This window comes from Arachis ipaensis, chromosome B06, assembly GCF_000816755.2.
Source record: "Arachis ipaensis cultivar K30076 chromosome B06, Araip1.1, whole genome shotgun sequence".
Taxonomy (NCBI): Eukaryota; Viridiplantae; Streptophyta; class Magnoliopsida; order Fabales; family Fabaceae; genus Arachis; species Arachis ipaensis.
Genome location: NC_029790.2, coordinates 111273313 through 111285576, shown reverse-complemented (window position 1 = coordinate 111285576; position 12264 = coordinate 111273313). Strand labels below are relative to the sequence as shown.

Below are 12264 nucleotides of genomic sequence, written 5' to 3'. Positions count from 1 at the left end.
AATGTATAGGCTAATTGATCAACAAAGTGTTCAGTTCAAATGTATGACAGGGGTCCAGTTTTGATATTAAAGTGCTCAAATAACATTTATTGAGCGGGGAAGTTTCAACCAAAAAATTTTTGAAATTCAAATCTAAGGTTTTTTTTTGGTAGAGTCAAATCTATGGTTTAAATCTTTCTTTTGCCCATATTTTGTTTCTTGGTTCAATTCTTAGCTCACATGTCACATAGATTCGCTCAATTTTGACTCAGTAGTTGACTCGGTCCTTCTTACCCTCACTCGTTCGCGATGTCTTTGAACTCCAATTTTGTGCATACAATCGAGTCAGTGCTGGGTGTGTCGCTTGGATTCCGTCTTAGGTTTGGTGGTCCTGATTGCGACGACCTTGGCAGCACTGATATTTGGGATGCTAATCTTCGGAAGAAATTGTCGAACCGAAGAAGGGAGATGAGACTGGTCATAGTGCCGAAGCCGTTGGCAAATTGAAGACTCTGCATGCCGCCAAGGGAATGCTAAGTGAGATTCGACAAGATTTAGTGGATCTTCATAACTAGCTGCAACAACAACAAAAAGAATCTTCTTCTTCTTCGCCGCTGATTTGTTAGACAAAAATGCTATGACCATTAACCAAGCGGCATTCACTTTCATCTTCGTTGAATAGTAAGTCAGGTTCATTTTCCACCAGAGCAGAAAGATTGGTAGCCTTGAGCGGCAAAGGAGCAATAACGACGGATAGATCTCTAACATCTTCAAGGGATGTCACAGGTAAGCACATCGGAATTTGCTCATTTTTCATTTTACTCTTAACTGATGTGCTACAATCTGGTCTGAGGATTTTCCTTCCAAACAACACTTTGATCTGTTTGTAGATGCTTTCAGATACAGTACATTGACACAACCTATTACAACAAAGTTTAAAGATTGTGGTGGTTTTGCCTTTTTAGTGAGTAGTGCAATGTATTGAAATACATTGCTTATTGAGTTGGCCATTTATTTTTCTAACTGGTATTTTGCTTCAGGAGTTCATTACGTTATTTGAATAAATTTAATTTTTTTTATCTCTTTAAACTAAATTAATAATTCTATTTGATATTTTTACACTAAAATACACTATGTGTAGGCTACTAAAACTCTTAAGAATTTGACAAGTGTAGAATCTGGTTATGCTTGAATTTCATTACTTATGTTTGCTGTTACTGTTCTATTACGAGACCTTGTATAAATGGAGGCTTAGATGAATGGGAAGGACTTGAGACTGAATGAAACATGATAAGTGAAATGTAAGAGAACTGATAGGAGAAAGGTTGAGAAGGACTTGAGGTTTATTGGAGAGAGAAAGGTTGAGTGAAAACCGAAGGTGCATGAGTTCAGTTAGTTGATCTAGCATACCTTACTATTCTTCTGGTTTAATATACTTCTAGACTTGGATTTCTGTTTGTTTAAGTATTAGAATTGCCTAGAGGATTCGTGTAGTCTTTACATCATCTCTGCTTTGGAACTATTACCCCTGTTGAGAACGTGGAAAGGGATGATATTCTGACTCGTTTTGGAAATTTCCATATTTACAGGTACTGGACGTGATGCACTCGTTGAGTGTGCCGGTTTCTCTCCGCAAAGTGAATATTGTCTTTTGGGGAATTTTACTTTTGCTTATATATATTTTATAACTTGTATATCCCTTTTAGAGGTTAATTCTGGAGAAACAGGATTTATGTTGATATTTATACTCTTGGGTTATATTATATTAACTAGTCGGCCTTATTTTCGCAGGTTAAGACTAGTGTTGTTATGTATAAATTTTCAATCATATATATATATATATATATTTTCTTCTGTCATTCTGCTTACTTATATTGCCAGTTTCTGAATGTGATGCGATTTTGCTTATGTCTTTTCATCACGGGCTCCTAGTATATCATATTCTTTCCATTATATATGTATGTATTTTGTTTGTAGAAGTCGTGATACCTCACCACCGTTGATTTACAACCTAGGCGTAAAGTTCTGTATGGTAAGGTGTTACAACATGTGCTTGTACAAAATTGTTAGGTCTCTTATACTTGTCTAACAACTCTTCGTGCGCCATTAACAAAGTTTCTAACTCTCTGATAAATCCACATTTCATGGTATTTATTTGCTCTAATTGAGTGGATTTTATCAATTTTTTCTATATTTATTCAATGAAATAGCATGGTTTTGTAAATTCTTCCTAAATTGTGCTTAAAAGTAAAAACATGCTTTTTAGGCTCTTATTTGCTAAATTTTATTCACTTTAATTCCATTTGATGCCTTGATGTATTTATTGAGTGATTTCAGGCTTATAAGGCTAATATGGATTGAAAAAGTGAGGAAAAAGCATGCAAAAGTAGAGAAATCATGAAGAAATGGAGTTTGGAGCTTTTCAGCAAGTGTGCGTACGCACAATGATGCGTGCGTACGCACAGGTGGAAGCGTGCAGTCATGCATACGCACAAGTAATGCGTACGTACGCACAAGTGAGAATCAGCAAGTGTGTGTACGCACACATCTGTGTGTATGCACAAGTCCCAGCACGTGACCTCATTAAATACAAAACGCTGGCAGCGAATTTTGGACCTCTAGAACCCAACCCAACTCATTTCTGAAACTATTTCAACCCTAATTCAAGAGGAAACAAGGGATGAGCAATTAGGTTTAGGTTTTAACATGTTGTAGGCTAGTTTTCCTAGAGAGAGAAGCTCCCCTTTCTCTCTAAAAATTAGGGTTATTAGTTTAATTTCTCTTTTTAATTCTTGTCTTCATCTAGTTTCTTTTACCTTTCTTTATTCTATTGCCTTAATTTTCTTAGTTTATCTTGTTAATTTCTCATTTTGGTTACTTTTTTATGTTGATGAACTCTTGTTAATTTTCATTATATTTAATGCAATTTTATATTTTTATGTTTATTGATGTTTAATTGAGTTGTTATTATTATTTTCTTTCATTTGGTAGTTTTAGGTTTTATTTTCATTGCAATTTAATATGCTTTTATTTTCATGCACACCAAGTGTTTGATAAAATGTTTGGCTTAGTTTTAGTGTAGTTTTTCACACTCTTAGCTTAGAATTGAGGACTTTAGTAATCTTGAGTCATTGATGTCAATTCTTGATTGATATATTAGGATAGTTAGTTGGTTTGGTTTCCACTAACGCTAGTCTTTCACTAAGCTAATTAGTGAGTTGGTTAGGACTTATGGATTGAGATCAATTATGCTTATTTGACTTATCCTTGATGTTAGGGTTGACTAAGTAGGATTAACTCTTCATAATCATCATATGTTTGTGGTCAATGGCTAGAATAGGTAACCTTAACTCTCAACTTTTGCCAAGAATTCCCCTTTGCCATTTAATTTCCATTTTCATTGCTTTAATTGCTTTCCATTTAATTATTTGCATGCTTGTTTGATTTCTTGCATTTTAAATTCTTGCTAATTGCCATACAAACCCCTCTTCCTCATAGCCAATAATTGAGCACTTTATTGCAATTCTTAGGGAGAACGACCCGGGATTTAAAACTCCCGGTTATTTGATTTGAATTGTGACAAATTCTATATTTAAACTTTGATGTTGGGGTTTAATTGCCGGTTTGGAATATGCTATCAACGAAGAAGTTCACTTTTCTTATTTTGAGAAATTCTAAACCGGCACAAATTCTTTTCATAAGGTTTTTGGTGCCGTTGCTGGGGAGTTGCAATGGTGTTACATTATTGACTATTGTAATTATGTTAATATGTGAATAACTTGCTTTTTGGTTATTTTTTGTTTTTGTTAATGGTTAGGATTGGGATCCCGAAGGACATTTGAAATTTAAGCATTGGTGGAAAAGTCAAGCACAAGCCACCATAGCAAGGGCTCTCCTAATTGTCTAACTTAAAGACAATAAATAAAAGTGCTAAGTGGGAGACACCCCACCATGGTAACATCCTTCTAACTCTTCTCTTCTTTTAGCTTTTGTTTTCTTAGTTAGCTTAGTTTAATTAATTCTAGGCTTAGTTTAGTTACATCTTAGTTTTGATCAAGGTTGTGAGAACTGGACCGGTCATTGAACCGGCCAGGTGACAGGTTCAATGGACCAACCGATGTCCAATCGGGGTTGAACCGGTTTCATTAAATATATAATAAAATTATTAAAAAAAACTCCAACTCTCCCGTATGTGAATTTTTGCAAGTCAATCAAGTCACTCTGCAAAACATCCAAAACATGTATCCAATCTAACAATCATAAACATAATTCAACCAAATCATATAAAGCCATATAGCAAATTCAATGCAGAATTGGATTTAAAAATCAATCTCAGTCGAATTAATAAATTAAACAATTGAATTTGTGACTCAATCTCAGTAGAATTAATTCAATATGAACAGACTGAATTCAAATAAAAATTTAAAACATTAATATCTCAAAATTTAGCAGAATCATCAATAATACATCATATGCATGTTCAAAATAAATTTCAAATTTCAGAGGGATAGAGTCAGGGAAATAGAATCAGGGAGTGTTAGAGACTGAGACTTGAGACCTGAGAGGGTTGAAGGCTTGAATCAGAGAAGAAGAGACTTGCGACCTGAGATTTGAGACTTGAGAGGGTTGAAGCAGAGACTAGAGACATGAGACACGACGAAAGGTAGTCGCTTCGACTTCGAGACTCCACGTGAAGAAGAGAAGCAACGACGGTGAGACACAGTGCGGAGAATAGAAGCAGAAACAACGCTAGTGAGGAGGGGAGAAGGAGGAACGACGAGGAGGAGAGAAGCGGCGACGACCCACGGCGAGGAGCAGCGAAGCGGCACGACCCACGATGACAAAGCAAGCTCGGACAGAGAAGGTGACAGGTAGAGAAGGGTTCGGCGATGAGTTTGAGCTCTGAAATGAGATGGTGGGTGGTGGCTGTTCTTGGACTTCGAAGAGAGGAGAGGATTATGGGTGGACTAGAGTTTTCTGCTAGGTATGAGTGAGAGAGAGAGAGAGAGAAAGGGGTGGGGTGGGATGTTATCAGCTTCAGCTTTGCTTTTTTTTCCCTCAGCATCAAAATGACACCATTTGTTAGATTTTGGAAAACCGGTCCTTGTAAAAACCCGACCGGTTCAGCCGATTCGATCAGTTTTTGCCGGTTTTTTGCAGGGCAATTTTGGATATAGACCGGACCGGCTAGATGACGGGTTCCCGGTTAACTCGGTTGAACCGGACGGTCCAGTCCAGTTTTCAGAACATTGGTTTTGATAATGTATTTTTGAGGAATAATATGTTTTGGGGTTGAAAAGCTACTTTGGATGTCATGTTTGATGCCTTAGAGGCACTAAAATTTTTGGTAAAACAGAGCATGTGCGTGCGCACACACCTGTGTGTACGCACAACCCCCTTCTGCACCTTATGCGTACACACCCGTTTGCACCCCTTCTGTTCGGAGCGCTCGCACACCATTGTGCGTTCGCGTCTCCTTTGTTTTCGCCTTTTGTGCGTACACACGGACCTGTGTGCGTACGCACAAATGTCGAATTGGGCGTTAAATTTTGACGTTTCATATTCTAAAAAAAAAAATCTCAGTGTGCGTACGTACAACTCAATTTTCACCCTCTGACCGAAGCGCTCGCACATGCTTATGCTCGCGCACAACCCCCATTTTACATGCTTTGTGCGTACGCACGGCCAAGTGTGCGTACGCACAACTCTGTTCTCACACCACCCTACTTCTTTTCTTCTCTTATCTCTATTTCTTTTCTTCTTTTCTCTTTCTCTCTCTTCTTCCTCTTCTCCAACCACCATCCACCACTATCATTCCTCACCCACCATGCTCTTTTTTAGTTAGTTAGTTAGTTAATTAGTTAGTTATTTAGTTGGTTAGTAGTTTAATTTTTCTGTTTAATTTTTTGTTTTAGGTGATAAGTGTTGGATTAATGATTTGATATGCTATTTCTTAATGCTGAAATTATTCATTGTTGGATATATTTATTGAAGTTATATTTTGTTGCTTGGTATTGAGTTCTTCATGTTTAATTTTGTGCATACTAAGTACTCATGACATTGCCTTCATGAATCTTGTTGAAATTCTAAATTGCATGTTGTAGCTAGCCACCATGTAATTTGAATTCATTATCTAGTATTAGGCAATTGTATGTAGTTGATGCATTTTTTGTTAGGTGATGCTTGTTATGATTGATTTTTATTTAAGTCACCTAGTTGATGCATTGAAATTATGGAATTGTGAAATTGGATTATAAGCCCACCTAGTGACATTTTTTGAGCTCTTTAAGCTTTATGGACAATGCTTGCTATGTGATTAACATCATCTTATATCTCTCATTTTCTAAATTGCATTGCAACCATGTTTTTCACTTCATGTCAATTATGTGTTGCAAATAAACTTTCCTCTATTATCTATTTCACAATTGCTTGATTATTGCTTGATTGCTTTTATGCTCCTTCATTACTTGTTTGTTTATCTTAACTTACAAGTCTCTTTTAAAGTATCTCAAGCACACTAGAATGAGTGAAGTGCATGCCTTTTTTGCGTAAGTGTGACATAGCTTTCTATGCTAGTGTGTGTTATAAACCGCGCAACTTAGAATACACAACTTGTTTCTTTCATGTCATAAACTAATTCACTCACTCATTTTAGTGAATATCACCTCGTTCCAACAATTTATGCTTCCTTATTTTTGCATTTATTCATCTTACGGTGTTATTTTCTATTTTTCATGGATGATTCACCATAAGCAACAAGGGAAGTAGAAGAAAGAACACGCAGCAGCTGATTGATCCACCAGCTGAGGGTGGCAATTCGGGAAGTTGCCATACCCTACTTGCTCATCTCTGATTGCATTTCTTTTCATATATACACATATAATAAGCTTAGTTGAAATAATAAAATTTTTCAAGAAAAATATTCTTAATAGATATCCTAATTGATTTGAGTGGATATTTGCTTCATTGAACCTTACTTGAAATATATTGTCGAACATGTTTTTGAGCTGAGAATACATAAGCATGTGAGTTTTGAGTCTAATTGTGTGGTTACATCATATAACCACTATTTTCATTCTTGTGTGTTATTATCTTTTTATGATTGCAATCTTTGATTTATTTGATTCTTTATGTCCATTGTTTGATGTATATATTCATTTATATGATTGAGACCATCATTTTATTTAGCTCACTTACCCAAATAGCCTACCTTTTTATCTTTCTTTGTTAACCAACTTTGAGCCTATTTTAATCCCCTTTTGTTCTTAATTTTAATATATCACTACCCCTAAGTGAAAAACAATAAATGTCCCTTATTTGGATCTTTGATTAGTTTAGGCTAGTGAGAGTGTGTATCATTTAAGTGTGGGGAAGCTTAGGAACATTGGTTGATATAAAGGTGTATTTTTGTATTTTTTTGTTAAAGACCTTGGGAATTGGGTACATACTCATGTATTAAATATTTAAACCATATGCATTGATGCTCTTGTACATATTTTAGTGGAAAAAAAAGAGAAAAAGTAAGCAAAAAAATGGGACAAATGTTAGCCCCAAAGAAAAGTAATAACAATGCATAAGGAATGTGATTAAAAAGAGAATGTATGAGTATGTAAAAAAGTGAATAATGGGTAGTTAGGTTTGAATTGTATAGGTTGTTATGTAGGTTAGGTGAGAGCTTAAGTCAGTCAAAGATTCAACTTTCAAACTTACTTGACCCTAGTCTCGTTACAATAATGGAAAGTTCTCATGATATTTGTATGCATGCATTGAATAATTGTTGATTGTTAGATGAAAAACAAATCTTAGAAAGCTTGATTAGAGGAGAATTGAGTGAATAGAGTGTATACACATCTAGTGAGGGGTTCAATTGCTCAATTACATATTTTCTCCTTTGATTATCTCCTTTCTTGCAAGTTGTTCAACTCTTTTTAATAACTCAATTCAATTGTGGATTCGATCTGATTGAAATTGCTTTAACCCTTATGTTTATATATGTATTCTTGGAGATTGATTTATTTTGACTAAGTAGTTGCATTCATGTAGATAGATTGCATATAGGTAGTTTGCTTTGAATAAATGTAATACCCCTTTCTTGTTTCTTTCTTGAGTTTAGCATGAGGACATGCTGTTGTTTAAGTGTGGGGATGTGATAAATCTACATTTCATGGTATTTATTTGCTCTAATTAGGTGGATTTTATGAACTTTTCCTACATTTATTCAATGAAATAGCATGATTTTGTAAATTCTCGCTAAATTGTGCTTAAAAGTGAAAACATGCTTTTTAGGCCCTTATTTGCTAAATTTTATTCACTTTAATTCCATTTGATTCCTTGATGTATTTATTGAGTGATTTCAGGCTTACAAGGCTAATATGGATTGAAAAAGTGAGGAAAAAGCATGCAAAAGTGGAGAAATCAATAAGAAATGGAGTTTAAAGCTTTTCAGCAAGTGTGCATACGCACAATGATGCGTGTGTACACACAGTTGGAAGCGTGCAGTCATACACACGAGTCTCAACACGTGACCTCATTAAATGCAAAACACTGGCAGTGAATTTTGGGCCTCCAGAATCCAATCAAACTCATTTCTAAAGCTATTTCAACCCTAATTTAAGAGAAAACAAGGGGTGAGCAATTAGGTTTAGGTTTTAACATGTTGTAGGCTAGTTTTTCTAGAGAGAGAAGCTCACCTTTCTCTCTAGAAATTAGGGTTATTAGTTTAATTTCTCTTTTTAATTCTTGTCTTCATCTAGTTTCTTTTACCTTTCTTTGTTCTATTATCTTAATTTTCTTAGTTTATCTTGTTAATTTCTCATTTTGGTTGCTTTTTTATGTTGATGAACTCTTGTTAATTTCTATTATATTTAATGCAATTTTATATTTTTATGTTTATTGATGTTTAATTGAGTTGTTATTATTATTTTCTTACATTTGGTAGTTTTAGATTTTATTTTCATTGCAATTTAATATGCTTTTATTTTCATGCACACCAAGTGTTTGATAAAATGCTTGACTTAGTTTTAGTGTAATTTTTCACACTCTCTGCTTGGAATTGAGGACTTTGGTAACCTTGAGTCATTGATGTCCATTCTTGATTGATATATTAGGGAAGTTAGTTGGTTTGGTTTCCACTAACGCTAGTCTTTCACTAAGCTAATTGGTGAGTTGGCTATGACTTGTGAATTGGGATCAATTATGCCTATTTGACTTATCCTCGATGTTAGAGTTGACTAAGTAGGATTAACTCTTCATAATTATCATATGTTTGTAGTTAACGGCTAGGATAGGTAACCTTAACTCTCAACCCTTGTCAAGAGTTCCCCTTTGCCATTTAATTTCCATTTTCATTGCCTTAATTGCTTTTCATTTAATTCTTTGCATGCTTATTTGATTTCTTGCATTTTAAATTCTTGCTAATTTCAATACAAACCCCTCTTCCTCATAGCCAATAATTGAGCACTTCATTGCAATTCCTAGGGAGAACGACCTGTGATTTAAAACTCCCGGTTATTTAATTTGAATTGTGACAAATTCTATATTTAAACTTTGATGTTGGGGTTTAGTTGCCGATTTGGACTATGCTATCAACGAAGAAGTTTTCTTTTCTTATTTTTAGAAATTCTAAACTGGCACAAATTCTTTTCATCACTCTCCAATTGACACTGGAGGAGACCTAGCAGTTATGGTGGTGATGAATGAGGTATAATCCTCTGACAGTCCATTTAAAATAGTCTCTACATGATCAGAGTCATTTATCGTTGCTCCAACACAAATTAAAAAATCTACTACCTTCTTTATCTCTAGCAAATAATTACAAGTTGAACCTTCTTTCTTTGTGTTTACTAGTTTGTCATTGAGTTGTCTAATTTTTGCCGTGATCTGTGATGCAAAGAAAGTCTCCAATCTTTTCCAGATCTAGTGAGAAAACATACATCCAACCATGTGTCTATTGAATCTCTTGCTTGTTGATGCAAGAAGCCAAGTCTTGAGTAGTGCATCTTGTTTCTTCCACATTGTGTATTCTGGATTCACCATGCCTGAAGCTCCATCTTCAATTGAAAGATGCTTCTTTGGCATTGACTCACTTGTGATGTGATTCAACATTTCGTAACCTTCTATCATAGATTCTACTTGATCTTTGCAAGGCAGAAAGTTTTCTTCATCCAGCTTCATTGCAATCAGACTTGAGAAAGCTTGAGCAATTTGTGCAGTAGTGAGTGATGTAGAAGTCATGGTCAAAATGATATTAGAAATGTATAGTTAATTTCCAATGATGTGTGTGTGCTAATTTATATACCAACTAGTATGACTATCTCTTCTAACAAACTTTGCCTAGCACATACGCTCACGTGCCTAACAAATAGCTAATCACATTACAAAGAGGTCTAACTAACTATTACTATACACACTACTCACTAACCTCCTTCAATTTTCAAGCATTAATAATTTAGTATATTTAAGGAGTACACAAATTTTATTGGCCTAGCAGATTAAATTTTCATAGTGGTCCCCAAATTCGGCTCGTGGACCAATTTAGACCCTGAGATTCCAATTGCACTATTCTTGTCCTCAAGATTGCACTCCAGGCTACATATTGGCCTTTCACTCGAATTCCGGCATGAGTCAACTTGATGATGTGGCACAATCACTGCCACCTAGGATCTCATTGTGGATAGATGACGTTGATAGTGTTTTGTAATTCTCCAATTTAGTCCCTGTCCCCTTGATAAACCCTAAAGCTTCATTTGCTTCCTCTCATTCTAGTTCTCTCCATCGACATCTCATTCTTCATCTCTTGTGTACATCAATAGTCATCCTCCATGAGAGAAACTAAGAGCCACATTGCAAGAAGCTCGAACCAGTCATTATCGACGGAGAATTGGACAAGAAGCACAATGCGAAGCAAGCATGGGCGGGTTCCAGAGAGGTGCGGCTGTGGTTGTCGTCCTGTGTTTTAGTGGTCAGCGACGGAGACACATCCTAACAAGCCATTCTTTGGTTGTCCCAATTATAATGTGAGTGAAGGTAACTTCTTTGTAATTTAATTTTTTTGTGGTTGTCACATTAACTTGTAAAGGGTTGTTTGTAGACAAGTAGAAAAAAATGGTGTGGCTTATTCGTTTGGGCAGATTGTGTGCAAGAAGAGTTGACTGAAAAAGTTATTCCAGGATATGATGATGGTGAAATGAAAATGAACTTTGCATGGCAGCTGGACAAAATTGAAGCAAACTTTAGAAATCTCAAATTCATGATTCAAGTTCTTGGTTTTGGGTTGTTGGTAGTTGTTGTTTTTGTAGGAATGATGCTGTTAAAGAGTTGAAAACATGGCAATGTAACATTATGTAATATAATGAATGAAAGTTTCTTGGGGTAACATTACAATGGTTTTATTATTGACGTTATTTTTCTAGAATGTAATATCATGTAAAATGAACAGACAATTCAAGTTAATAATTAATAGTAAGGTTGATTCAAACCATCCATAGTATTACTTAATCTAGATCAAAATACCACAGAGCATTTATAGTTTTTACACAATGCAGTCATAAGTATTTGACAAAAGCAAGTAATATGACACACTTAACAAAATGAATAAAGTATCTTATAGTGAGCATAGTCACAGTTTTTTAAACTAAAGAGGAACAGTTTGCAAAACTAATATCCTAGTCTTTAGTTTCACTTCTTTCGTGGGTGCTTGAATCCAGGAGTGGGTACAAATTTCATAAAATTTGTGAAGCATGAGGCAGTGGCTGAACTTGCTCCCTTCATTGGATCCACTACTATAGAGGGTGTTGGAGGTGGTGATCTTCTTCTAGGGGGTTAATTTTTCAGGTCTTGCAACTGGTTTAGCAGTTGCTTCAGTTAACTACACAAAAGATACACAAGAAAGGAAAACCCAAACTCATCAGCCACTACCAAAGACCCTAAACCTTTTTCAGAGTTATTAGTGAAGACTTAATAAAAAATTTTAGTGAAAAATTATTATTAAACCTTTTAAGAGTCTTCTGGTTCAGAACAACTTGGCTGTGACAGATCAATCTCTGAAGCGTGACCAGTTGAAACAGTAGTACTTGTTGCAGGGATATTATTTGTAGTAGTAGCAGTAGCAGTATCAATAGTAGTAGCTGTGGATGTAGTAGCAGTAGCAGTGCCATCTAAGGTTGCAATAGTAGTAGCGATTGCAGTGGCCTGAGCAGTGGCATTCTTAGGATCTTTAGTAGCTTCGGTAGCCTTTGCAGCTGTAGCAGCATCAAAAGCCCTCTTCTTTTCACACCCTCTCTTGGT

The 12264-nt window shown here is 35.5% G+C and overlaps 1 long non-coding RNA gene across 1 annotated transcript; it reads left to right on the top strand.

Moving 5' to 3' along the window:
• On the top strand, positions 7–1797 carry LOC110263474. Its single transcript, XR_002349192.1, has 2 exons — positions 7–765; positions 1569–1797. It is a non-coding gene; the product is annotated as an uncharacterized LOC110263474 (long non-coding RNA).